General features: G+C 43.2%; 1 long non-coding RNA gene across 1 annotated transcript; it reads left to right on the top strand.

Annotated features, from left to right (window-relative positions):
- Positions 1-235: 235 nt before the first annotated feature.
- On the top strand, positions 236-27,603 carry LOC140647554 (uncharacterized). Its single transcript, XR_012040828.1, has 3 exons — positions 236-475; positions 1,876-1,966; positions 27,252-27,603. It is a non-coding gene; the product is annotated as an uncharacterized lncRNA (long non-coding RNA).

The following is a 27,603-nucleotide window of genomic DNA, read 5'->3' as shown; positions in this document are numbered from 1 at the left end:
CGCGGCCCGTAAACATGTGCGGCCCTGTCAGCGGGGTCCGCCATGCCCGCCCGGCCGCCCGCCCTCCGCAGCGCGGCCCAGCTGCCGCCGGCGGGGCGCGGGGCGCTCGTTGCGCAGCAACGCGGGGGAGGAGAGGCAGCGGGGGCGGGGGGGGGTGCTGCGGGGAGGGCGGCGCCCGCCGCTCTGAGGGGAAGGCTGCGGCGCTCGCAGAGCTGCCGGTTGGGGCGGTGGGGAGGGCGGGCAGCGCCCTGCCACGGGCGGTGGGACGCCCACGGCACTGGCCGGTGGTGGGGAAACGGAGGCGTTAAGGCCTGGGCCTGCCTTGGGTACCCTCGGAGTGCTGTCCCGGCGTTATTAGTAACTGCGTATTTCCTACGCGATGGCGGAGGTGGGCGGCCGGGCTCTGCTCCTGGCTCCGGCCCGCCCCTCTTCTGCAAACCGCGTTCCCTTCACCCTGCTCCCGTTCTCTTGTGAGGTACGGTTTCTGCAATAATCAGTTTTACGGTTGGTTATAAACATCTTAAAGCCCCCCCATTACTGAAATAGGAGAATTGTGTAACGCTTTCAGCTTCCTTAAAAAAAATACCCAAATAAAACCTTTGTAATCCTCCTCTGTGGAAAAAAAAGTTTGGAAACTTGATACAAGTAAACAACTCAGAGATCGGCAAATACCTAAAATGCCCCAAACTTGGCTCAAGCACACCTCATGATTGTTGAGCTAAAATAGATTAACTGGGAACCTACGACTTGAATTAGATTGGGCAGTTTGTACTCCAGCAGCTACCTGTTTTACAGACATAATGCAAATGTAAGCATGTAGTATTAAAGACGTGGGTTTTGGGTAGAACACAGAGTACAAAATGCAGTCAAGGTTGCAACTAATTGCTGTGGCAAGTTCAGTTCTTCAGCTGCAGCAACCCCCCCAGGAAACAGCAGAAGCTCTTAAATTTCACATACTAAATCTCATTTAGTTCTCTGGCTGGTGGTTAGGGCTTTGGTTTTGTTTTGAGAGGGAAGATCTAGTAAAATTGAAAAAATGAATTTTGAAGTGGCAGTGTTTTAAGCATTTTCTTGTGATTATTTTTTCAAGTGTAATGTTTTGGCTTGAATTTCTAAGTTCTTTTAATTTTTGGTTTCTAAATGATTGGGTTTTGTTTAGAAATACTAGCACTATTCTGTTTTGCTCGCTTCCTCTGGTAGAGGTGTGTTGTATTTTAATCTATGATTTGTGTAAGCAAAAAGAAAACCTTGCGGGTACTGAAAGCATTACTAAATACAAAGGGTTCTTTTCCAGTGTTTATAGAACAAACTTATTTGTGTAGAAACTCTTTTTTTTTTTTTTTAATATGAATGAACTGCTACTCCAGGCTTTGTTGTGGGAGGAATGGAGCAGCAGGGTGGTGGAGGGAAGAGGGGGGCACAGGGAGAAACCAACCCGAGTCCTCCTGGAGGCTTTCCCTCCTCTTGGTGTTAAAGATACTTGGTCAGAAGGTGCTAACACAATGCCAAAGTTTGGTGTAGATGGCAAGATAATGAGTTGCACTTGAGCTACAGTTTAATGAAGCATCTACTGCTTTGAGTTAGTCATTTGGAACGTGTTACTTAGATAAATAAACACAGTCTCAAAGCAGAAAACAAAGGCAGAGTGAAGCGGCTCAGGGAAACACAACATGGAGAAGGAGCAACGGGAACGCAGAGGATGGCTATAGTCTTGGAGGAAGGACAGCAAAAGGGGAGGGCAGGGGATCAAGTAGTAGGAATGGGAGAGTAGCCCCAGGGCAGTGAATGATAGCAGAGATGCCGATGAAACCAAGAAATTTGTTTCTAATATTTATTTCCTCGTAATTTTCCCTTGAACACAACTCTTCTTCACAGGCAGTTTACTGGGACGGGAGAAAAAAAGGAGGTAATCAAACTGACGTTACACCCTTGTGAAAGAGGCTTGGGATAATTACGCATGACACAGGTAAGTGTCCTGAAGATAGCTGATACATCTCTCTGTTAAAAATCTGGATAATTTTCTTTCTGTGGTCACATTGCTCCTTGTGCTGCTCAAGTTCAGCTGTCTGCAAAACCCAAACTTGGGAGACTTGGGAGCTAGATTACCATTTTCCTACAGCAGCATGAAGTTCTTCTTACAGAATAACAGACACTGATTTTAGAGGACAATGAACCTCTTCTGCCACAGAGCGTTAGGTGAGCAGCCTGTCACATGAATTATTATTTTGAGTATTTTAAGTTTAATAACTAAAGTTCTTTCAAAAAGGAGATTAGTTAACCGACACCATCTATCCTTGCTAGTTATCTGCAAGTAGATTACAGAGAATGATACTCCGTTTGCACATGCATTTTGCAAACTTATTCCTCGGTTGTACTCTTTATTTTGCAAATTGCAGACATTGAGATGAAGGGTCTATAATTTCCTAGCTTGCCTTTCTCTTGGAACACTGGTGCTGCACTGGCACGCATCCACTTTGCTGTGACTTCATTTGAATACAGCAAATTCTTTATTATGATTAACAAAGGGTTGCTCTCTGGTCTGCTTTGAATCTCAGTCTGCTCATGGAGATTAGTAGGTTTTGAGCAATGCCAACTTACTAAATATCTCCGCTTCACTGATCTCAAAGACATTTGTGACAATGGATTTAGTAGTCATTTTCATGCGTGTTCTTGCCTTTGAATGGATAATACCTTAGTAGTTCTGCTTTCCATTGCTGTTTGATTCTCCATCCCATTCAAAAGGGTTTAAATTCAAAATTTCTCTTTCCTCTTATGTTGCTTCTTTGAGATAAATGAACACATCTGTTTGTGGTATTAATCCTTGAATGTAACCCCCGCCTTTGATTTTATTTTAGGTGAATACATTGCAAATGTCTATGTATTATTTCCCACTTCATAGTAGGAACAAATAAAACTTTCTCTCCCAAGGCAAGATTAACAGAAATTGCTCTTCAATTCAACAGGAAGAGGCCAGTGGTTTTAAAGTAGGGGGGTCCCAGTTACATGTCTTGATGTGGCCATATGTCTCATTTGGCCACAAGAATTAGAGAATGGGCAACAGTAAAACCTTAGGTGACATCAGATCAGCAGCCCCTTTTTCATGCCAATGTCTCCATTAACATCTTCACCTGTTAGCAGGTAACACATACAGACCTCATTTAGCTGTTAAGTCTGACGGAAGTATTTGTGCCAAGTATGCTTTTTAAACTGGGATCATTTCTCTTCATCTGTTCAGTATTGTTTTCTTGTAAAGGTTTCTCTCAATTCCACTGCAGCATAACAAAATAATCTTCCTGCCCCAGATACACGCCTCAACTTTGTCTGAGTTACTCAGAAAGAGAGATATTAGAAATAGATGGGTATTTGTTTTTTATGATGTAATCACAAAACACATGCAGTGAAATCTAGAAACATTAGAGATATCCATCATCTTAATTTCAAATTGTCCTGGTTTTGGCTGGGATAGAGTCACTTTTCTTCATAGTAGCTAGTATGGGGCTACACCACACAACACACCACCTCTCCTGTCCTGAGTGACCACCATAACAGATGGACCCCAAAGTCATGGACTAAATGAATTCAGTGGACATTTTGTGAACATTTTACAAGGATGGTCCATAGACTAAGGGAATGATATCTGTGTATTGTATCAAAGGATGGGAAGGGTGGTGGTGGTTAATAAGGATGTATTGGATAGTGTGGTACCAGAGCATGACATAAATGATATGGAATAAGGGGTGGAGAATGTGCTGGTTTTGGCTGGGATAGAGTTAATTTTCTTCCTAGTAGCTGGTGTAGTGCTGTGTTTTGGATTTAGGATGAGAATAATGTTGATAACACACTGATGTTTTAGTTGTTGCTCAGCAATGCTTACACTAAGTCAAGGACTCTTCAGCTTCCCATGCCCTGCCAGCTCGAAGCTGGGAGGGGGCACAGCTGGGACAGCTGACCCAAACCGGCCAAAGGGCTATTCCATACCATATGACATCACGCTCAGTATACAAACTGGGGGGAGTTGGCTGGGGGCAGCAATCGCTGTTCGGGGACTGGCTGGGTGTCGGTCAGCGGGTGGTGAGCGGTTGCATTGTGCATCACTTTTTAAATATATTCTTTTATTATTATTATTATTATTATTTTATCTTCCTTTGCTGTCTTATTAAACTGTTTTTCAACCCATGGGTTTAACTTTTTTTTTCCCGATTCTCTCCCCCATCCCACTGCGGGGGGGAGGGGGGAGACAGGGTGAGCAAGTGTCTGTGTGGTGCTTAGTTGCTGACTGGGGTTAAACCACGACACTGACTTTCTCAAAAGAATAAAAGCAAAAGTGTTCTGAGCTTTTAGTTCACAGAAAATCCAGATCCACCAACACAGACAGAAAATGGGTAAGAGAAGTAGAAAGTATTAAGTAAGGCTGAGAAAACCCCCCAAATAGACCTTGATGGTAGTTTCTCTACAAGGAAGTTGCTCCCAGTTCAGGATTTGGCTGTTGTACTCCCAATTCATGCGCAGCAAAGGATATAATTTATTCATAGTATTTCAGAGGCTTCTTCTAGGCCAGTCTTTGATGATCTGTCCTACTCAGTATCTTTACTTGCATTCCAAAGGCCTACACTGTCCTCTGAGGTACAATTTCCCACTGATGAATCCAATGAATCAGTCAGGGCATTCGCTTCTGTACGTAACACGCACTCTGACATCAGCAGCACAAAACCAAAGGTGGTGGCATAAAAATCTTGAAAGAAAGCTATGTCAGTGCTGTGCTACACTCACAGCAATAAGCCATGAAGAATGTGTTCACCAGTAGCAGCCTGCCTTAGAGAATTGCTGTCACTTCTCTCTCGCTCCAAGTGCCAGATCAGCCTGAGCTGTGAGCCACTGATCAATTCCACCAGGTGCTCATGATGTGGGGTGGGAAAGATACCATAGCCTTGGGCTGTTAAATCTAGGGCAAGGTTTCACTAAAGGCAGTGTCTGAACTGCCACCCAGCAATGTGAGGTCGCCCCTGCGTCATTACTTGCCCAGGGATGTACTAAATCTTATCATAGAATCATGGAATAGTTTGGGTTGGAAGGGACCTTTAAAGGTCATCTAGTCCAACCCCCCTGCAATGAGCAGGGACATCTTCAACTAGATCACGTTGCTCAGAGCCCTGTCCAACCTGACCTTGAATGTTTCCAGGGGTGGGGCAAATCTTGCTCAGTGGGATTTATAATCATATTGTTATAAAGTGTTGAAAAACTGGCTTTTGGTTTTGTACTCAAATAGACCTTTTCCTGCAGCGTGACCGCGGTCTTTGCTACTCAGGTAGCCACCTCCAGCTCTTCTTACCAGACCCAGTGTTTCCATGTACTTGCTTTGGGCTGTGCTCCACTGGGATCCCATCACCTTACAGATTTACATAGCTTCCAGCACAAGTCACATTGTAGCTAAAACATCTTTCAGCTGTCAGCATTTCCATCTGAGGTGAAAGAAAACAGACCTCTAGTCCTTGAGTTCTAATTATGCTCCAGCCACCTGATTTTGGTATGCTGACCTGGCCTGAAGATACCAGCAATGACAAGAGATATTATTATTTTGGTGCATTTGTTCCCTCAAAGCACAATTAAGCTACAAATTTTGCATGTAGACATGGACTAACAGGGGCTGGGCCTGTTGAAATTTTTCTGTTGATCAAACTTGAATTCCATTCATAGTTACAATCTGGGAAGCAGCTTCCAATGCATGCACAGAACATTTGCTTGATAATGAAGAATTTTAAAACCTGCCCATGAAACTTGGTAGCACTAGATGAAGCCAGAAGGATTGTTACTGAATCCACTCAAAATTCCCACTGTTGAAAAAGAGCAAGATGATTGAATAAAAGGCAAGATTTTCCAGTTTGCCTGTCAGCAATTATGAGGAACAGGAGATAATGAGGAAGAAACTAATGGCATTATTTTGGGGCCAGAGCTTAAAAAAACAGTGCATGGTTCATCACAGGGCTAATACTTTATAACGGTTGATGATTCTGTAATCAGAGCCCACATAGAGAGAAACAGGCTGTAAATTAAATGACAGAATATTTCACAAATGGCTTAGAATTGTAATGCAATGATCAAGAATTTACAGAGAAAGACTTTATGCCCCTTTCTTAACAAGCTGCAGCATTTCTAACAGAAATAATTAGGGTTTTGACAATGTATTCATTTAAATGAAGGATCGAGTTTGACAATAAAAAATAGCCTGTAATCTGTGTGTCACATGCAGCTTTCTACTGACACACAACCTCATGGTCTAGTGCACCAGCATTCACAGCAAATTAGTCTCAGTTTTACTGTATTCTTTAACCACACCAAGTGGTACCTGGAGAAATAAAGTTCTTTTACACAGTCACTGCTAGTTAGGTAGCTCTTACAACTGAAAAATTGGAGAACGATTCAGTGATAGACTTAAAATCAATGTCTCGCTGTGGTTAGAAGTTTCTTTTTTTAGACTTAGTAGTAAAGAAAAAGGAGGAGGAGGAGGAATCCATTTCTTTTTCACTTTTGAAATCCTCAGGTTGGCAAACCAACTGGCAAGCCAATGGCTTCCTCAAGCAGTTCACTGCAATTCCTTCCTGGAAAGCTCCTCCTCTCTAGAAGCAAAACATCGCCCCTTAGCTTTCCATGGAAGCAGAAAAGTGCATATTGAAAGTAAGTTACAGCATGCATTTGGGGAGATGAATAGAATTATAGTTAGGAAACTGGACTAACATGAACAAACATGCACCATGGAGTCCATGCTGATTTGAGCTAAACAAAACATGTTTTCTTTTGGTCAAAGTCAGCTGTATCCAGGACATGGGCAGATCAGCCATGCAGTACACGTAATGCCTCTGACACCTCTAGGAAACACAGGGTCTGTTGGACCCTTCCAGAAAATTTGAGATGTCCATGAAGTTTTGAATTTATCTTGCCTGTGTTCCACATAGCATATGTACATACTCTGTTTGGGAAATACCACTGTCAGCAGCCCATATTCTTTCTAACATTAGGTGTCACAGTGCAGCTGACCTCTTTCTTGAGGCAATCCAAGATGCACTACAGCTGCCAGTTCTCAGAGATTCTGGACACAGTTTTTACCAGCTCGTCAGAAAACTGGACAGTGTTATTAACCATCTCTTAAGCAATTGGTAAATAGAAAGGGATCTTCCTTTCCGTGATGGCTTGTGTGATCATACAGTCTACCAAAACACCATTTCTGAATTACTTAACCATTTTTGGGGTCAGCCTAATTGTTTCAGATTCAGGGGGAGGTAATTCCAGCAATGACTACTTCTGGGCATTCAGAAACTGCTCTCAAAGAAGTCTGTGTTTAAGTTGGGGCAGCTCTTACCTTAGGCACAGTGGCATCCATCCTAATGAGAAATCTATAAGCCTTGTTAATACCTTCCTTTGTCTTTCTGTTTTAATAATGACTTGTAAAATATTTCTTAGCTCTTAAATACATGATACTGTTCTTGTCCGTTTGTGGTGGCATATCTGAGTCAGATTTTTCTCTTAACGCTGAGAAGAAGGTGCACATGATACATGTGGAGTAGATAAGACATCCATTCACAAGAACTGTATTTCTTGGCTAACTTTTACACCAGTGTGGTTATGACAACAAATGAAAATATGTCTGTGCAGTAGCCATCAGTGAGGATTTCAGTGGCTGTCCCCAAGCTTGCAGGCATGAGCATGTGCAACTCTAACTGTGAAAAGGGGCACACAGGAGAATGGCACAAGCTCCTGGTCTGCTGGCCCCTGATTTTGGTCATGAAGCTAGTAGGAAGAACTTACAGTATAACTGCATGCTTTAGTGCTCTAGGGACTATTTGTTTTTAATATTATTTTTGTGCAATATTTTTCTCTTAAATCTCCCTTGTGTTATACATATACACTTGCATGCACATGCCAAATTTTCTGTTGAGATTCCCACTAGATAAGAAGAACCAGAGCTGTCACTGGTCAGGGTAACGCATCCATTATGTAGCAGCCCTTTTCACGTAGACTGGTTGAGGATGCCTTCTGGGCCACACTCTTCTAACTTGAAGATATTCAGTTCATGTGTGGCCCTCTCATGGACAATTTTTCCTTGCATGCTTGTTTTTATCTTTTTCAGTATTACCGTATTCAGCTTTGTTGTACCATACACACACTCACCAAATAATAAGTATACCATAGAGTTAGGGAAATAAATGCCATTAATGTTCATGAAACAGTCAAATACTCTAATGATGGGACAGAAGCACCCAACAAGGGACTTAATCATTAGGTTTTCATAGCAGGATTTGAGAAGTATGTGGTAAACAAAGGATGGAGCCACATCCTAAGCAGCAAGCAAAAAATAAAATAGTGACTAGCTGCTCATTAAATGAGTATTGTCCATTCTGTGCACTGGGTGAAACAAAGGGCTAGTGGAAAAAGACAGCATGTGACTGTAATTAAAGACACTTATATCACTAAGGCACACAAGGAAGCCAAATGAACGTTGCACAGGCAACCTTACCTCAGGCTTTTCCTGACTTTACAGTGTTCAGCTTAGAATCACTACAATGCTCTTCTGATACAAGGTTGTGTATGATGCATTTAGTACACGTGGATCCCTCAGAGATGTACTAGGTGGAGCTTTCTGCTAGCAGTACTAGCAGTAAACTGCTAGGTTTGCTTCACCTTGGATTTGTTTGTCTGCTCACCAGTGACTGAGTGGTTTATCTGGTTGGAGGATTAGGAAATAAGCCATAGTGGGTGGTGAAGAGATGAAAATGGTATGTGACCCCCAGTGCAGTATGTGCAAATGCATGGCGCATGATGGGCACAGTCTGGCAAACCCAACGAGAAAAGAGCAACTCTTGGCACCTGATGCAACTCACCCTTCTCTTAGAGCCTAAGCGGTGGGTTTGTCCAGCCACAGATTGACCCTCTTTGGTACTGTATTTGGTACACAGATTGGCTGTGTTCATTACAGCACCTTCCAGGAGCTGTTTTCTGTAGCGAAGAATGGCTAGCAAGGGATGGTCCTAGCCAAAGGATGGTGCTTGCTGGCAAGTATTACAATGGTGGTGGTGGCAGTAGGGGGTCAGGGAGCAGGAGTATTCAGTATTTGTGTATGCACATTGTGAACCACTTCATGAACTGTGCTTGGTCTTATGTTGGTCTTTCTGAAGCAAGGAGACAAAGTTCTTCAGTGCAGCTTACTAAGTTAACAAGCACCGACTTCACTATGCTTTGAAGCCCAAATCCTGGCAACACATCAGAACTAATGATGCAGAATCCTTGTGCCACCTGCAGAACCATTCTCTAGAGCTGCAATCAGTGAGCAGCTAGAAAACAGCAGCTCAAGATCTACATAAACTGCCCTGTTCAGTTCCTGGGAACCACCTGTGGGATATGTTGTGAGAGCTGGCCTACTATCACCACCAATAACTGGTTTACTGATAGGTGTGCTGTTAGCCCAGGGAGATTCTTCTCTGCTAGTCCTTCATTGTCCCCACTGTTCTGTGGGGCTGGGAAACATTTTTTCCCCTTTTAACCTTCAGACGATGGTTCTCAAAACTTCTTTTCCTTGCAGAAGTGGTGTCTGATGAGGGGACCACAGGGCAGGACTGGGCTGGTGGAAGTCCCTGATGTGTGTGTGGTGGATTACATGGCTGCGGAGAGGCCATGATACTGTGCTGTAGCTACCTACCAAGCTATCTTTGAGGGTGACGGAACTGATACCAAGAGCACCCCCCACTGCTTCATTCTGCTTGTTTCTTTGGAGAACCCCTGTCACAGTGAGATGTTGTATTGCTTAACCCTCTCCCAGGAAGTTTAATTAAAAAGTCAGCAAGCCATTTTCTTACGACCATAAGGCACTCCTGGGTGTGTATCAAGTGAGCTAGATAGGCCTTTTGTGGAGAATATGAAAGCCCAATGGAACAAAGCACTTCTACCACTGTTAGCTCCCAGATGTGGCCAGCCAGCCATGGCTGCCCCAGAAAAACAGAGTTTCAAGCTACTGCAGCCCAAAAAGTCTCCTCCAGCCCTGAAATCAATGGTGTCAGTCATATTGGTGGCAACAACAGCTGTGACTGCAGTGAGCTCAGCAGAGTCAGAGTGAAATCTGGGTAACCACCAGAGCCTATCCTAAAGACACCGAAATTAGAGAAACCTTGTCAATTCCAGATTTGCACAAATAAATCCTTTAACATTGAATCCAAGTAGGTACCTGCTGTGCTTCTGACTTGTCATGAGTGTTTCATGCCCTCATGACATTTTTAGGGCTAGAGACAGTTTTGAGGAGTGTTGACCCAACACTTTTCACACATATTATTTACACTGCAGCTTGTTTTGTACGTTGCCTACAAAATTATGCTTCATAGAAGAAAAGCCTGGCAACACGAGGGAGATTGTTGTAAACAACCAGAGTGAGCGCTCCAGCCTGGGTACAATAGACATGCTAGAACTCAAAATAGCACCAGAGGACAAAAAAAAACCCCATTAACAAACAGTATGAACATTGTTTGTTTTTAAGAAACACTGAGCATTGTTTCCAGTTTCTAGATTAAGCCCAATTGCCAAAAAAGCCTTTGTTACTGCCTAAACGAAACTCAAGTTGGGAAGCATAGTCAATAATTATTTCACTTATGAATGTACCGCCAAAAACCTAGGGGTGGGAATGCAAGAAGTGAACAGTTGTTCAAAACGAAGAGCCTCATCCTCTCCCTGTCCTTTGTCTCTCTGTTTTTCCAGGTGTAGGAATAGCAGCTTTAATGAACAGCAATAGAAGCTGAGTTTCTGAGAGAAACGGAGTTCGAAACAGAGCTTTTGGCAGCAGTCCCCCTCCCCCTCATTTGAGATCCTTAACACATGCCAAAGCTTTCCTCTTAACACTTGCCAGGGCTATTGAATACTGAAGTCAGTGTTTTGAACTTAAAGCCTCCCAGAACTCTTGAGACATCTGTATGGAGTGTGCTTGCTGCCCTGCATATCTGCCGGAACCCAAGACTGAAATTTTAATCATAGATTCAGTTTTGGAATATTGGAAATGAAAGTTAATCCTGACTGTGTTCTGTCTCCTGTCCTTTTCCCTCCCCTCCCAGTTCTTCCACCCCATCAGGCACAAACAATAGAGTTTCTTGTACCCTGCAGTACCCACTGCCTTCTCGTTAGAATCATAGAATCATTTAGGTTGGAAAAGACCTTTAAGATCATCAAGGCCAACCGTTAACCTAGCACTGCCAAGTCCACCAATAAACCATGTCCCTAAGCACCACATCTACACATCTTTTAAATACCTTCAGGGATGGTGACTCAACCACTTCCCTGGGCAGCCTGTTCCAAGGCTTGACAACCCTTTTGGTGAAGACATTTTTTCCTAATATCCAATCTAAACCTCCCCTGGCGGAACTTGAGGCTGTTGCCTCTTGTCCTATTCCTAGTTATTTGGGAGAAGAGACTGACACCCACCTCTCTACAACCTCCTTTCAGGTAGTTGTAGAGAGCAATAAGGTCTCCCCTCAGCCTCCTTTTCTCCAGGCTAAACAACCCCAGTTCCCTCAGCCGCTCCTCATCAGACTTGTGCTCTAGACCCTTCACCAGCTTCATTGCTCTTCTCTGGACATGCTCACAGCACCTCAATGTCTCTCTTGTAGGGAGGGGCCCAAAACTGAACACAGTATTTGAGGTGCGGCCTCACCAGTGCCGAGTACAGGGGCACGATCACTTCCCTAGTCCTGCTGGCCACACTATTTCTGATACAAGCCAGGATGCCATTGGCTTTCTTGGCCACCTGGGCACACTGCTGGCTCATATTCAGGTGGCTGTCAACCAACACCCCCAGGTCCTTTTCTGCCAGGCAGCTTTCCAGCCACTCTTCCCCAAGCCCGTAGCATTGTCTGGGGTTGTTGTGACCCAAGTGCAGGACCCAGCACTTAGCCTTGCTGAACCTCATACAATTGACCTCGGCCCATCGATCCAGCCTGTCCAGGTCCCTCTGTAGAGCCTTCCTCCCCTCAAGCAGATCAACACTCCCACCCAGCTTGGTGTCATCTGCAAACTTACTGAGGGTGCACTCGGTCACCTTGTCCAGATCATTGATAAAGATATTAAACAGAACTGGCCCCAACACAGAGCCCTGGGGAACACCACTTGTGACTGGCTGCCAACCGGATTTAACTCCATTCACCACAACTCTTTGGGCCCGGCCATCCAGCCAGTTTTTTACCCAGCAAAGCGTACACCTGTCCAAGCCATGAGCAGCCAGTTTCTCCAGGAGAATGCTCACTGGTTGTCCTGTACATGTTGCGTGATGGCACTCAAGATGATCTGCTCCATAACCTTCCCTGGCACTGAGGTCAGACTGACAGGCCTGTAGTTCCCCGGATCCTCCTTCCGGCCCTTCTTGTAGATGGGTGTCACATTTCTAACCTGCAGTCAACTGGGACCTCCCCAGTTAGCCAGGACTGCTGGTAAAGAATTGATAGTGGCTTGGTGAGCACTTCCACCAGCTCCCTCAGTACCCTTGGGTGGATCCCATCCAGCCCCATAGACTTGTGAGTGTCTAAGTGGTGTAGCAGGTCACTAACCATTTTCCCTTGGATTATGGGGGCTTAATTCTGCTCCCCATCCCCATCTTCCAGCGCAGGGGGCTGGGTACCCAGAGAACAACTGTTTTTAGTATTAAAGACTGGGACAAAGAAGGCATTAAGTACCTCAGCCTTTTCCTCATCCTTTGTCACTATGTTTCCCCCCCGCATCCAATAAATGATGGAGATTTTTTTTTATTGTCTTTTATGGCAGTAGCCAGATTAAGTTCTAGTTGGGCTTTGGCCCTTCTAATTTTCTCCCTGCATAACCTCATGACATCCTTGTAGTCCTCCTGAGTTGCCTGCCCCTTCTTCCAAAGGTCATAAACTCTCCCTTTTTTCCTGAGTTCCAGCCAAAGCTCTCTGTTCAGCCAGGCCGGTCTTCCCCGTCAACTCGTCTTTTGGCACATGGGGATGGCCCGCTCCTGCGCCTTTAAGAGTTCCTTCTTGAAGAATGTCTAGCTTTCCTGGACTACTTTGGCCATCAGGACTGCCTCCCAAGGACTCTCTCAACCAGGCTCCTAAATGGGCCAAAGTCTGCTCTCCAGAAGTCCAAGGTAGCAGTTCTGCTGACCCCCCTCCTTCTCCAAGAATCAAAACCTCTATCATTTTGTGATCACTACGCCCAAGACGGCCTCCAACCATCACATCACCCACAAGTCCTTCTCTGTTCACAAACAACAAGTCCAGCAAGGCACCTTCCCTAGTTGGCTCACTCACCAGCTGCGTCAGGAAGTTGTCTGCCACACACTCCAGGAACCTCCTAGACTGTTTCCTCTCTGCTCTGTTGTATTTCCAGCAGACATCTGGTAAGTTGAAGTCCCCCATGAGAACAAGGGCTAGCGATTGTGAGGCTTCTCCTAGCTGTTTACAGAATATTTCATCTGCCTCTTCATCCTGGTTGGGTGGTCTATAACAGACTCCCACCATGATAGCTGCCTTGTTGGCCTTCCCCCTGATTCTTACCCATAAACACTCAACCCTATCATCACCTTCATTAAGCTCTAGACAATCAAAACACTCCCTAACATACAGGGCTACCCCACTGCCTCTCTTCCCATGCCTATTCCATCCAAAGAGTTTCTAGCCATCCATTTGTGGTGGGTTGACCCTGGCTGGACTCCAGGTGCCCACCAAAGCCACTCTATCACTCCCCCTCCTCAGCTACACAGGTGAGAGAAAATATAATGAAAGGCTCATGGGTTGATATAAGGGCATTTTAATAAAAGCAAAAGCAAAGGCCACACATGGAAGCAAAAGGAAAACAAAATATTTATTCTTTACTTCCCATCAACAGGCAATGTCCAGCCACTTCCTGGGAAGCAGGACTTCAGTATGCATAGCAGTTGCTCTGGAAGACAAACGTAAATAACGAATGCCTCTCTTCCTCCTCCTTTCCCTTAGCTTTTATTGCTGAGTGGATGTCATATGGTATGGAATATCCCTTTGGTCAGTTGGGTCAACTGTCCTGGCTATGTCCCCTCCCAAGATCTTGCCCATCCCCAGCCTCCTGGTCGGGGGTGTGTGGGAAATGTTGGAGAGACAGCCTTGATCCTGTGCAAGCTCAGCAGTAGCCAAAACACTGGTATGTTATCAACACCTTTCTAGCTACCAATACAAAGCACAGCACTGTGAGGGCTGCTATGGGGAAAATTAACTCCATCTTAGCCAGACCCAATACACCATTGCAGCACTCCAGTTGTGCGAGTCATCCCACCATGTTTCCATGATGGCAACTATATCGTAGTTTTCCTGCTGCACAATGGCTTCCAGCTCCTCCTGTTTGTTGCCCATGCTGCGTGCATTGGTGTAGATGCACTTCAGTTGGGCTATTGATCCTGCCACCTTTTTGGGGGAAGAAGCCCTAATTCCTACATGACCATTCTCAGGTGCTTCCGTGGTTTCTAACACATCAATAACCCTTGTGTCTTTGCTGCCACATGGATCTCCATCCCCTGCCTCCACTGAGACAACAGACTGAAGGACCTCGCTAGCACACCGTCCCTCAAACATTGGCGTGTTGCCCTCAGGCTTATCTCTAGCAAGCCTAGTTTTATCCCTTTTCCCCTTCAAATCTAGTTTAAAGCTCTTTCAATGAGCCCTGCTAACTCCTGTGCAAAGATCCTTTTCCCCCTTTGAAACAGGTGTACCCCATCTGTTGCCAGCAGGCCTGGTGTTGTGTAGACCAACCCATGATCAAAACCCCCAAAATTCTGCTGGTGACACCAGGCTCAGAGCCAGGTATTGATCTGCTGGTTCTTCTTGTGTCTTCCCTCATCAGTCCCTGCAACTGGAAGGATAGAGGAGAACATTGCTTGTGCCCCTGATCCCTTAACCAGTTGTCCCAAGGCCCTGAAGTCTCTCTTGATTGCCTTTGAACTTCTAGTTGCAACTTTATCGCTGCCTACCTGAAAAATCAATAATAGATAATAATCTGAGGGCTATACTAGGGTAGGAGGTTTTCTCTTCACATCTTTTACCCAGGCCCCAGGGAGGCAGCAGACTTCCCTAAGAATTTAGGAACAGAAGACTTGGCAGTCTCCCTGGATGGCCATGCTGGTCCAAAATTGTCTCTGGGACTTATGCTTTCTTTTGTGCTCAGTGGAGTGAGGGCTACATCCCTTGCAGCACAAATATTGCTCACAATAAAATGGGCAGGATCAGAAGTTGTTCACTAGCAGCTGTTACTACAAGTGGATGTCTGTTGTATAAACAGTAAGTACACTAAAGCTGTCTAAGACCATGGAGTCTGGGCATTGCCTCTTTTCATCCTTTTGCTACAGAAACAGTTCATCAGGTACAGAAATGGGTTACGAAATTATTGGCAGCTTAATGGCAAGCTTTTTATTTCTGCTCCAACATGGAGTGCAATTCATTAATTAAACAGCCAAGGTACCTTGCTAGTGCACGAGGAAAGCTACGTGGGGGCCCCAAAGCCTCCATAACAAGGAGCACACCACCCTCAGGATAGCATTAAGAAGAGCATCTGAAGTCCTGGAGCCTGTGGAGACCAACTGATGGATTCAGAGCCAATCATGCCAAGGGCTTTCAGCTGTCTAGGAAAGACAAGGCTTTTTCAGGATGGTGAGGAAAGGCAAACATACAACAGCAGTTACTGGTTAGGCCTTCAGTGTCAAATTCATAAGCTGTGGATGTACTAACATGGCCTTGTGTCAACAGCAGAGGTGAAGCATTCCCTCATGTCAGGTAACACGGTGGTTGGAGATCTCTGCTGGAGGCAGGGAGATGGGTTTAAAGCTTGTGTGCCTGGGAATAGAGCACATCACCTTGCCTAGCGTTTAACCAGAAAACGTCCCATCTTCTCTGAATGTGCCTGTGGCTGTTTGTTTTTATGCTGAACTCCATGACATTGAGTTGCATTAGGTGTGCTCAGAGCATGCCTGCTGGATCTGTGCCCTCGGAATAGGATCTGTCTAGGTTCTGGATCCCAATGGCACCAACATAATTAAATCAGGCACCTAATTACTTGAATTAGATTACTACTGGGATGGTCTATTTGGTGTGCAAGCAAGTGCTGAGAGGACTTGCAGGTCATACAGGGGAACATGTAGTGAATGTATGTATTTCTAGGGCTAACCAAACAGCAGTAGGTCTGGATTGCACTTCCAGATTTTGGGTGATTTTTGATATCTAAGTCATTCCTTGGCTCTAGCCCCAAGTCTAACATGACTGAAGTCTACCAAACTGGATCTCTCAAGCCAAGAACAGGAGCTGCCAGGCTAGTAGTTCCCCTCAATAAATATGTACTTTAAAAAAAAATAAATCAAGCAGATGTAGGCAAACTTTGTCTGAAGAAAATTCCTGTAGTTCGTTCACCTACCTCAGACTATTGTCTCTGGCCGTGAAGAATAAGTGTAGCAGTAGCAAGAACCCCTTGTGATGTGATAGCATTCTCATTCTTTTTCCTCTGTTGAAAATGTACTTTACAGAGGAACAGGTGAATTAACTTCGTCATGAATTAACTACACTTCAAATGGCACTGTTAGACTTGCCTGGCTTTCAGTGCTGCAACTTTCTTCTTCCTGCAGTATGAAAATTGCATGCTCATCACTAGGGCCAAGTCCCTCAAAGTGCAGTTTCTGTTGTTAGTTCTGAAACACTTAGAGGGAGAGCTGGACTTCACTGAAATCAATGAAGGATGTCCTGGCTTGACCAGATCTTCATCTCAAACGAGTTCAGGCACTCCTCTAAATCAATTCTGAATGCAGTCTAAAGTGTTACATAGCACTTTACATTTCTCAGTATACTATAATGGAGATGACACATGCTTTAAAGCATTGGATTTATGCAGATTTGCCAAGAGGGTGAGGGTGCACAAATAGAGACATTTTTAACTGAAAAGACATGTGCTCCCCATACGGATGCAGTCATAGTTGTTTAGTCTCTGAATGAGTTCATACTTGCACTTTTCCAGAAGAGAATATGTGCTAAGTTTTCTTCAGGCTAATTTTTTCATGCTACAAATAGTAGTTGTCATTGTCTCACCCCACACACAGGTTTCAAGACACAAGCTGTCAGAACAAACTGGAATGGTTTGTGTCTGTGAAAGATGACTACCAGGAATTACCTACCTATCTTAGGCTGGTCCCTGAAGGGGGCTGGCAAACCCTTAATATTGTCCTCTGCGTTCCCCACTAACTGCCTCAAGCATTTTGTTGTCAGTACATTGCCTATTTGAGGCTCCTTTGAAGGCACCTAACTCCATTAGTGGTACAGAGGACACAGACACTTAACTCTTCTTATGTTTGTATTGTAGGGCTATAATATCCTCACAAGTGTCGTCCGTACATGTTAAAGTATTTTTTCATGAATGCAAATGGAAAGTTGCTCAGCTCAGGTCCAAAAAGTGATAATTTGTATTTTGAGGATTTTTTAGATTAACCTAAAATTACTTAATTTATTACGAACATTCCTGTAAGACCCCTCAGGCACCAGGATAGTCCTGTTGGTTTTAATTTTGCCATACATGTGGCCAAAGGGTGCAGGATAACCCCCAGGGCATCTTCCCTTCCTGAATGGGGTTTCTTTTGCTGTAGCACCTCATGGTGGTGTTGCCCCCAGCTCACACATTTCCAGTGGTAGAGTCCTCTGCTTCCAAACTCTGTTCTTTTGTGAACCACACTGAACTGACCACAAACAACCGGAAATCTTTCTTAGGATGGGAGGCTCTCCCCCCATTTTCATGCTATCTTGAGTTTTCTGACAATTCTTACTATAGGCCATTGCTCACACAATTCAAAGTGGAAAAGTGTGTAAGAAAAGCTTTGAAAAGGGAAGTTACATCAAACCTGTGATTCTCTGGCTTGTCCCCTCCCCCTTGACACACGTGCACGTGCATAATTAAACAAATAAAACAAAACCACCTAATTATCTCCCTTATGTGGGGTAATTACCTAGTCTGTGGCCAAACCACAGTGCTGGTGCAGAGACATACCAGTTGCCTCTGCACAGGCTTGCTTGGCTCCAGGGAGGGTCATTAGCTGGGGCTTGGTGCTAGACCTGCAGGACCAAAGGTGGAGCTCTACTGAGGTAGCTCAGAGGATGTTATGCCATGTGCCAGAGCCAACTGTATGTTCTGGTAACATGGGCTGCAAAAGCAGGCTGTGTTTGAGCTAGGATGCTCTCTAGACACCACATGTATTGGAGAGCACTGCAGATGAACCCAGGAGAACCTACTGGGGATTTGGAAGCCATGTTAAAAAATCATCTCACTGTCTAGAGTGTCATAAGGATCATATTACAATGAACAACAGAGAATGGACTTTACTCCCACTAATCTCTTTGCACTCATCTGCCCAATGAGTATTTTAGTTGCAGATTACTAAAGATAGGATCCTAGTCATCTTATCTTTCCACTTAGCAGTCTTTATAGCGTCACCTATGGACATGTCAGAGGCATGTGGTAATCAACATCTTTCAATCATGTACCAAACCTTTAAGTGATACCTAGTCTTCAAAATCTGGAGGGAAAGAAATCTCAGATTTACATATACCTTCACATAATTCATACAGTTTCTTGCTGTTTCTATGCTTAAAACTCACTGAGACAGTTTCTATGGGGAAAAACCCCCCACACCTGATCAAGCCATTACAGATGAAGTCATTGAAAATAAGGTCACAATACTACTTTTCCACAAGAATCCCCTTACTTGGTGAATGAGGTGGCTGGATGGGCTCTGCTTGAAAGACTCCAACGGGATAAGGCCCTGGAGTGAACAGGGGTCCAAGAAAGCTGATTGATATTCAAGCCTCACCTCCTCCAAGCTCAAGAGCGGTCCATCCCAAGGAACGGGAAGTCAGGCAAAAATGCCAGGAGGCCTGCATGGATGAACAAGGAGCTCCTGGCAAACTCAAACACAAAAAGGAAGCATATAGAAAGTGGAAGCAGGGACAAGTAACCTGGGAGGAATATAGACACACTGTCCAAGCATGCACAGTTAGGAAAGCCAGAGTCCCACTGGAATTAAATCTGGTGAGGGATGTCAAAGGCAGCAAGAAGAGCTTCTGTAAATATATTCGTGTCAAAAGGAAGACTAGGGAGAACGTGGGCCTGCTGCTGAATGTGGCAGGAGCCCTGGTGACACAGGACATGGAAAAGCTGAGGTACTGAATGCCTTCTTCACCTCAGTCTTTACTAGTAAGACTGGCCTTCAGCAGTCCAAGGACCTGGAGGCAGAGGGAAAGTTTGGAACAAGGAAGACGTACCGTTGGTGGAAGAGGATCAGATAGATTGCAGAATACTTAAGTGAACTGGACATATATGAATCCATTGGGCCCCAAAAGTGTGAGGGAACTGGCTGGTGTCATTGCAAGGCCACTGTTGATTATCTTTGAATGATCATGGTGATTTGGAGAGGTGCATGAAGACTAGGGGAAAGCAAATGTCACTCCTATCTTCAAAAATAACCTGAAGGAGTACCCAGGGAACTACAGGCTGATCAGCCTCACCTCGATCCCTGGGATGGTGATGGAACAATTAATCCTGGAAGGGTGTTCCAGGCACATGAAGGACAAGAAAGTGATTAGGAGTAGTTTGCAGATGACACAAAACAGGGAGGATTGGCTGAAACAGCAGACAGTCATACTGCCACACAGAGAGACCTCGACTGCCTGGAGAAATGACCCAACAGGAACCTCATGAAATTCACCAAGGGGAAATGTGAAGTCTGGGCCCTGGGGAGGAACAACCTCAGGCACCAGTACATGCTGGGGGCTGCCCAGCTGGGAAGCAGCTTTGCAGAAAAGGTGCGGGGGTCCTGGTGGAAACCAAATTGTACATGAGCCAGAAATTTGCCCTTGGGGCAAAGGAGGTGAATGGTGTCCTGGGCTGCACTGGACAAAGCATTGCCAGCAGGTGGAGGGAGGTGATCCTGCCCCTCCACTCAGCGCTGGTGAGGCCACACCTGGAGTGCTGGGTCCAGTTCTGGGATCCCCAGTACAGGAGAGACATGGACATACTGTAGAGAGTCCAGCAAAAGGCCACCAGGATGATGAAGGCACTGGAGCATCTCTCCTATGAGGAAAGGCTGAGAGAGCTGGGACTGCTCAGCCTGGAGAAGAGAAGGCTCAGAGGGGATCTTACAAATGCCTATAAATACCTGAAGGGAGGGGGCAAAGAGGACAGAGCCAGGCCCTTTTCAGTGGTGCTCAGTGACAGGACCAGAGGCAACAGGCACGCACTGAAACACAGGAGGTTCCCTCTGAACATCAGGAAACACTTTTTCACTGTGACGGTGACCGAGCACTGGCACAGGTTGCCCAGGGAGGCTGTGGAGTCTCCATCCTTGGAGATATTCAAAAGCTGTCTGGACATGGTCCTGGGCAACCAGCTCTAGGTAGCTCTGCTTGAGCAGGGCCGTTGCACCAGATGACCTCCAGAGGTCCCTTCCAATCTCAACCATTCTGTGAATGCACTGTGGAAGGAATTGAGCTTATATGAACAACTGGAAATCCAGCATTTCCTCATGTTTTGAGTGCTTGAATTTGAGACTTAAATTTTAATACAGGCCTTTTTCGTATCAGTTCTTAGGTATTTTAAAGACAGAAGCTACTGATAACTCTGTTCTGCAACCTGTGACAGCCTCAGCCCTCTAACCCAGAAACAGCCCAGTGCTGGTTCCAGTGCTGGGTTACAAGACTAATTATATTACTTGGAGCAGCAGCTGTTTGCTTCCCTTCAGATCCAATCCAGACTTCATTTTGCCCAGATCTTTTTTTGTTTGTACTTTGCTGATGAAAATAAGCTGTAGGAAAGAGAGGAAAAAGACCTCAGAATGCTAGTTTGAGTGTTAGCCTTTGAGTATCTGCTGGAGAAGGCTTGGTTCTGTGCTGTTTGACTTGAGGCACAAGCACAGCCTTAGAAAGTTCAGGTTCAGGGTTTGTTTTTTGGAGGCTCCCATCATTTCCCAGAAAAATTAAAGAAGGGAAACAAGGACTTTTAGGATAACCTGGCTTTTGTGGCTTAGCCAAACCCTTACAGAATTTTATGGGACAAAGGAAGACCACAGAACTAGCCTTACAGTTTTGTCCTTGCCAGGTTTCAAAGATTAACGACATAAATGTGGAGCATGTATGTGCTTCTCAAAACAGGTCACAAAAAACTTTTACTTAATAGAAATTGTCCAGCAGTCTAAATATACAGATTGCTACCAGATCTTCCTTAAGTTTTCTTCATCTTGTGGCAAACTGTAATCCTTAACAATAATGATCCTTGTTATTATTATTTTATATTATCCTAATAATCCTTGATTACATTAACTGATGATGGGATTTACATTCCATTTCAGTCACATCTGTAAATATGCAGATCTTGTCTACTTTGGTGAATAAGCTCTTTAGCAGGGACTATTTCAGAAGTATCTATTGTATCTCTAATATGCTTTCTAGCACCACGACACACGTGATCCCTGGTTTCTGTCTGAACTGGCAGTTCTCTGTTCTTGCCTATCAGTCCTTCCACAAAGGCTGCACAGAAATTCTGGTTGTGTGAGTTATATGAAGAGTCAATCTCACTTGTGTAATGACCAACTGAGAAGAAGTAGTGATAAAGTATCTCGTCAGCTAGAGCACTACGAAGAACAGCCATTCATGAAAGATTATGTCACTGCAATTTTCAGCTTTTGAAACAAATCTGTCAGATACATTTTCTACCAAGTAATGTCAAACCACTCTTTACCTCCAACACTTTCTAGTGCAATATAATGCTATGCTCCATGAACACAGGGTGAACTGTGAGTCTTTGAGTGAGTATGTACCCAATTAAAAGTAAATTGACAGTCACACTTCACAGGGAATAATTCTATTTTAAACACCAGGTGTCACTGCAGTATACTCCTGATTACATACCAAGCTCCCATTAGGTTAAAGCTTTACTTTTAAGCGATGTCAAAGATCAGTGGAGAACAAAGATGCTCGTACTTTCTGTTCCCAAGTGTGTGCATGCAGCTACATGATTAGACAGAATCTGGGCAAATTGTTCAATGTTCAACCAGCCACATTTATAGTTCTGCATAGTTGGCCTCAAACGTGAAGCTAGCCATTGTAATATAACTATTTTATAGCGGATAGCAACTGTTTGGAATGAAGAATGAAAAAAAAAAAATTAGTAGTTGTGACACAGTTCTCTTGATAATAACAATGCATGCATTTTTTCAGAAGAACAGCCTGTACTGGGTAATACTCAACAAGTTACTTCATAAAAAAATTTATATCAAAATACATATTTTGCAGCTTCTTGGTCCATGAACAAATGTTCAGTAGAAATCAATCTTCTTTTAAACTATCAGATCCTGAATGATTTTTCACATGAAATTTTCCTTATTGTTACAAGACCCCTATCTGACCTACAGCTTTATAACTTGGACTATTAAAATATACTTGCCCACATTAAACATTAAAGAGCCGTTACCTCAACAGTGAACAGATACAATTTGTCTGCACCAGTCTAATTTTGCAGCTTCCCAGCTCAGCAGAACTAATCCATGGCTGCACTGTGAATTTTCCAGGAACCTGTTCATCAGTAACTACTTGGTATTAAATGGGTAAAGCTGCTCTTCTCTTATCTGTAATTAAAGATAATGAGGGAGAAGGTGCAACTCATGGAGAATACAAGTCCCAGCAGGCTAGGTACCATTTCAACCTCATGCTGTAGTGTACAGAGAAGCCTTGCTCCAGTGGCACGCTTAAAAATGACATTTCCTTGTGTTAGACTCACATGCAGAATCTGTGTTACGTATTCAGCTGTGGTCCTAACTCAGCTGCCTCTGAAATGCTTCAGGATGTTCTCAAAGTATTTCTGCACAAAGGAGAGTCTTGCCATTGACAGAGCAGTACAGCAAATGGCTGGGGAACATTGCCTAGAGAGCATCTTTAGCAAAGAAAAAGGAATCAAATGCCATGGCAATTTCAGAAGATAATCCATAAGGCATGCAATCCATAATCCATAAGGTAATTGCAGCCCTTCAAAAATGCTGAAAGCTGCACAACTTTCAAAGGCTCAAATCCAATATTCTTACCTGAATTAAAGAGCATAGTGCCACTATATTAATGGGAGTTTCTCCTTTAGTCTAGAGACAACTTAAAAGTGGTGCTGTTGTGTGCATGCTTGGATCTTGACAGGACTGTGACTTTGGGACGAGTAAGGTGCTATACAACACAAAGAAGTCTTAATAGTTCTTGTGAGATAATGAAACCAGCACAAAATGCATGGAATAAACAAAATTCTATCAAATAATGCAGATTTTAGGACCTGCAGGAGGAAGTGACTACAAGGACTGAATAAAATGTTTGTTATGAAAACAACAAAAAGAGGCACAGGTTAAAAAAAAAACCCAAAACAAAAGACAAAGCTTATTTATTGTGTTTTATTCTGTCTGGTTATGGAATTTATATATAGATTTCAATCCACTGAATTTTTCCAGGATTTTTGAATTAAACTAATTTCATTGCAATGTAACGTGTTTCCCATTTGACATAATTTACATGGATTTCCAATAAATTCAAAAGTTACTTGCAAATATATTAACCAGAGAAAATGGCAGAGCCTCTCTTAAAAGCTTTCAGAGAATACAGTACAGAATCTTAAGATTTTTTTTCTGTGTATAAACAAGTAAATATTAGGATACTACTGTACATAAATAAAACCTGTATTTTATATTGTTGACCTATGTTCTTACTTTTAGATAACTGCCTCATTTGTTTAAGTAGCATTTTTCCCCTGAAATATTTACATAAAACTTGTCTACATTTACAGTAAATAACCATAATTACCTACTGTGCTTTCAGCAGCCAAAAGCTGAATTGGCTAGAAACATCAGATGAAGATTCTTGGAATAATGGTCTGACTAAATTACATCAACTCGTGTATACTACTACAAAATGTTGAGAGGAATTTCATGGCATTTATCAATTTACAAAATGCAACTTAGTGTTGGATCTGAACTGCTCTACCAGTAGGATAAGCCCTGCAATTACAGTCAAGCTACAATTTATGGAGCATACATTCTGCAAAACTACAGTATTTCAGTGTCTGCAGTGGTGTTAATAAAACTATATTCATTTCAAAAAGGTAGCAAGCCAAATAACCCATCATGTAGCAAACAAGCCTCAGCTAGTGCCATCTCGGAAGTCTGTATGCACTGACTCCAGGTTTATATAGTACAGTAATTTCTTCGAACTGCTCTCACTGCCTACAGATCTGAACTACACAGTATATTTAACTGTATCCATGCTAAGATAGACAGAGACAGTTCTAATCTTCTCCTTTTAGAAGATCATACAAGTTCGAGGATGTTTTGCAGTTCTGTGTCAGTGACCAGAGAATCGAAAACATAGTTTGTTGCTAGAACATTATGTAAGAGAACATTGCTGGAAAACCGTTGCAGTAATAAATATGTTTTCCATTATAAAACAATGATAAAATAAATGAAAGTGTCTGTAATTACAAATATTTATCCACTATGTTCTAAGTGTGCAATGTTCCATATATAAAGCAATTTTATGCTGAAGCTCCTATAGCACCCAATTTAAAGTGACTCCTAGTGAGGCATGATTTTAATAATAGCTATTAGAGATAATTATCCATATACCAGACTATTTTTTGTTGTTCCTATGGAAGTCGTATCAATTCACTAACATAAAAGAAAAAAAATATATTTCACTGAAAATACAAACAAAAATATCTAGCACCAAACTTCTTCTAAACTCTGTCTTAGGGTCCAGTCCTGCACCCTTGTCTCATGCAAATAATTCTATTTGAATAAAGTAATCCAGTTTGGGTTTCTCTTGCTAAAAACCATCTGTGCAAGCCCAGATCTGCACATGGTACTTACATTAGTGCATCTACATTTGTCCATTTTGGGTTTATGATAGAACAAACCCATGTATTTAGAATTTATTTTCATTTAATTTCTGTTGATATGGAGGCCTGATAAAAGATCAGCAAAACTGCATCCTGATGGGGCAGAGAGGACTTGCCCCTGCCTCTTTGGGTACAGGGAATACTGAGAAGAATAAACAATTCCATCCATATCCTGTGAGATTCTCGGCAATGTGTCCCTTAACTGTAACTTCTTCTACTGTAAAAATCTTTCTAAATAGGTAGTCTGTGACATGGCTGAAGTACAAATGAAACTTAGCTATTGTTCCTTTTAACTCTCTCTTCCTAGCTGCTGCAGTAGGCTATACCTGTCTTGCCCCGACAGTAAATGCTCTTTTCTGGGTTTGCAGTTGGGCTCTTAGCACACTTTCATCTAGAAAGGCTAGTCAGACTGAGGAGAAGCAGCTGACATCCCCCTTTCTTAAGTTAAAGGGGTCAGGACTGTGAAGCAAAGGGACATTCCTAGGTAGTCATCACCACAGAGTAGAAATGGGCCCTGCTGGAAATCATGAAGGTGGTTCATGTGGAAACTTAGGAGCCACCAGAGTAATCCAGATGCTCATTCAAAGACTTGTCTGCTGGTTGGATGTTCTGAGGAGACTAGTTACGTGACCATTCTCAAATAGCCTCAGAGATAAAGACCAAATTCCAGTATCCTCAGGCATGTGAGAAAGAAGGTCCTTGTGCTCTTAGGTGTTCTTTTAGTGATACATTTAAACATTGTACCAGTTTACCTCTTACATACATCTTTCCATGTCAGTTGAGTGCTTGCAAGCTACAGAACTTCTTGCCTTGAAAGAAAGTGACGACCTCCATAGAAGTCTGCAAGACAGGATGCGATTCCCCCAAAACATCTGACTTCAGAGCACAAGTCCAGGCTCCTAAATCCCACAGGCATTAAAAAGGTCCCATTCAGAAGTGTTACATGATGCAGTTTCTGTGCCCTCTGGACAGTTGCTGTATTTCATCAAGGACAAAAGAGATACTCAGATGGTGACGGCTGAACATGGCAGGGAGGAGCAGTTCCATAAATAAGAGGGTAATCCAAATCCAACCTGTGCTGAAAGTTAAAATATGAGAGTCTCTTCGCAGACATTAGGAAGTCAAAACATCAGCTCTGTTTTTGTTTTTTTTTTTTTTAAGTAATAAGATTTGTAAGGTTTAAAAACCCCTCCCCAGTATTACAAGATATTGTAATTTTAACAAGAGTTGGTAGCATATTGTCTTGTAGTGAACGGGAGGCATTCTGAAATCTCAAATGAAGCATTTTAAAAAGAAGTGCTACTTACATACTTTGTAAATCATCTAAGAAGGTTGTTGCATTATCATAACCTATAAGAAATAACATAGCTGCCATCTAAACTGAACAAAGAATCTTGTTTTATATTTTCTGTAACAAACGTGCTAGTTAAAATTAGACAACGAATTTGCAGAGACAGAAACCTTGTCAGACCGTTCTATTATAACAACAAATGAACACCACAAATGAAAGCCAATATTTAGGAATGTGTATGGCAAGAGGTTACCACATACAGTAGACAAGTTGCTGTGTAGTAACAGTGAGCATCTTTACCTTTACAAAAACATCTTTATTTCTAGGCACTTTGCTATCATGTTTGTAGTGACTGTCCTTCTGGCCAGTTTGAAGACCTCCAGAAACAAAACTTGACAGCTTGAAAAAACAGAACTGTAAATTTTATGTTGTCTATAGACGGGGCACAGGCCAATGGGTATGTAATACAAAGATAACCCATGCATTTGCTATGGAAATTGGGGTACCGGAGTTAGCTACGTGAGCAGGTCAGACCAAGAAGAGCATTAAATTGTTCTAGTGATTCTGCTTACAACACCTGAGCTGGATCATTTAGAGTTAGCTTAAATATATCTACATTGTGTAGACACTCTTGCTGACCTCTGGCTTACATGTAAATTAAGTTTTATCAGTTAATCAATGGGAACCTTGTATTGCAAATAAGCTTTCACCTTTCTGTTGTCCATAGGAAAAGAACAGTGTCTAGTGTATGTGGTACCCTAATGCACTCCTGGAAAATTACCACATAGGCAATTAATTTGTTTAATACTTTTGTTGTTTAATACTTTTTGTAAGCCTAGGATCTTTCATCTTGACCCAACCAAAGGAGGTTCTCCCTCCTTGAAGAAAAAGAATCCTGTGTTTTTCTCTCTGTGATGTTCCATCCATAGCATTTATCTTTAGCATAATCCTCAACATATGTTGCTAGCTAGCAAGGGATATAAAAATAGTTCTTTTTTTTTTTTTTTTTGAGGCTGAGATCTGCTCTGGCAATGTCTTCAGCCATGACCATCCCAAAAGAGATGCTACAAATCAACTTCAGCACCAGGGTATGAAATCATATTGATAGCAGTTATGCTCCCTGCTCCTAGGAAGAGACTTGCCCTTGAAGGTCTTCAGCACACCACCACAGGAGCATCTGTCAGGCTGAGCATCTTTCTGCATTCTCCTGTTTTACAATAGACTACACACACAAGTTACTTGTGAGGCACGTAACAGTCTTATTCAGGCATGTTCCAACCTAAATAAATAACACTCGTCTGAAATAACTGGTAATTTGCCTAAGAGCAAAAATCCCTCATTGGAGTGTGGCCCAAATTAAAATG

Source organism: Ciconia boyciana, chromosome 2 (assembly GCF_034638445.1).
Source record: "Ciconia boyciana chromosome 2, ASM3463844v1, whole genome shotgun sequence".
NCBI lineage: Eukaryota > Metazoa > Chordata > Aves > Ciconiiformes > Ciconiidae > Ciconia > Ciconia boyciana.
The sequence above is the reverse complement of the archived record's forward strand: the minus strand, read 5'-3'. Positions and strand labels throughout refer to the sequence as shown.